Here is a 1,996-nt window from a genome sequence, read left to right on the forward strand (position 1 = left end):
CACACACACACACACACAAGACACCCCTCCCCCACAGAACCCCCCATACACACACACAGGTCCTCACACACACACAGACATCACACAGATTTTTGTCTCTACATTGGTTTCAGGTCTATTAAAGCTGAGCCATATTTACTTGTAGTGTTTCAGCAAATTCACAACAACAATAAATCAAGCATCAACAAAACGGGGTTTAAAAAAAAAGATTCCCAGTTCTGTCCAGACTTTGTTTCGTCTTAAAATATGGCCAAAAATTAAACACAAAAGGAAGATACACCGTACCGTAGCATTTTCTTTGTTGGAGATTTGTTTCGCCAAACTTTTAGTTAACTACTTTCTTGCTTATTTGAAATCTTATCTCTTGGCTTAAAAAAATAATAATCAGAAAACCTTTTCTCTGATGATGTTGGATGGGAAAAAAAAGGGGTGTGAATAGTCTGTAGTGGATTTGATGTCGTAGAGAGGCTGGAGATCTGTGAAATTTTGCACATTATTTGCAAACATAATTTTTGTATTTTAGTGACATAAAATGTTTTATAAGTCTGTTTAGGTGTGTGATGAATTTGTGAATCTAAACGGCTGCATTTTTTTAAGTTATTCTCTAATTTTTCCATTGAAGGAGTTTAGGGCCTCTGAGTTCAGAGCTTCAGAGTCATCTACATTTTCATTGAAACAAATGGCCAACTTCTGGTACATTTATTGTTTTGTTTTGTTTTCTCATTTATTACTAAATATTTCAGGGTTGGCTATTCTTAGTCCAGAACCCCAGAATCAAAATGAAACTCAGAATGTTCATGAAAGAATAGAGAATAAGTGTGTGTTTGTAGCCTAATAAGAGGATGGATATTTTAGTAATAGATGATAGATAGAGTAGAAATTAGATAGATGGATAAATAGACGATAACTATCTGTTTGTATATGATAAATAAGTTGTAGGCAATAGTGATGTACAAAAAAATACAAGGAGGATGTAAATTTATTATCTTATGTTGAGGGAAGAAAATCCTAAACCTATATCAAATTTCAATTTTAGTAAAGTTTATCTTTCACACACACTATCTTTCCTTTCCTTTCTTGCCCCTCTTTCTGCAGATGAACCAACATTCAGAGACTTCATTCTCATGCCACTTGACCTGCAATATGGAATATTATTCTGTCTCCATGGACTTCCCATCACCAGCTCCCCCATGTACCATCATCACAGTCCAGAATCATCCTATTCTACTCTCCCAGATCTTGCTTGATGTTTTAAACAGCTGCTCCGCCTTCCTCTCATTCTTTCCACTTGGAATACAGTAACTCTTTCACCTTGGGTTAGCAAATAGAAAATTGGCAACCGATAATTGAAGTTATATAATGAGAATAGATGCCATTACAGAAAATGTAGGGAAATGTGTATTTTTTAGCCAATGAAATTACCTTTTTTTAATTTAGAAGGTAGCCAGTCTAATTGTGATCCCAGAGAGACTATTTTGCATTGACATTTTTTTCAGATGACTGAATTAAAAGATAAGCACTAAAATATCTTCTAAACTTGCTTTTTTATTCTCTGCTGAGAATTTGTTTTGCCTCTGCTTTAGTGAACTTTGCTCTCTTAAATCTGTCCACACACTGCTTCTCCCCAGAAAATATGTGCTTCTGTGTGTGTGTATCCTGTGTGTGTGCGCACACATGTGAAGGAATGTGCTTTGTAAACTAAAGTCCTGCATTGGGTCATATGGTTTATCTAAAATATGTTAGACAATCTGCTCCTCCCTCCCTCCCTCCCTCTCCCTGGACTTCCCATCACCAACCGCCCCCACCCCATGTGCCATCACCACAGTCCCGTGTGCTCTTCCCACCCCAGTGTTAAGCCCATTCCTCTCCCCACGCCTGTAAAATGTCTCTGGTTTATAGTTGCTCATTGCTTTTCATTTTTACTTTATTATAATTGCTTCCCCGCCTCCCCCAACTCCCCAATCCCTTATGCTCCTTCAATGAGTGAAACTTACTT

Source organism: Condylura cristata, unplaced genomic scaffold (genome assembly GCF_000260355.1).
Source record: "Condylura cristata isolate star-nosed mole 26May11 unplaced genomic scaffold, ConCri1.0 scaffold00016, whole genome shotgun sequence".
NCBI lineage: Eukaryota > Metazoa > Chordata > Mammalia > Eulipotyphla > Talpidae > Condylura > Condylura cristata.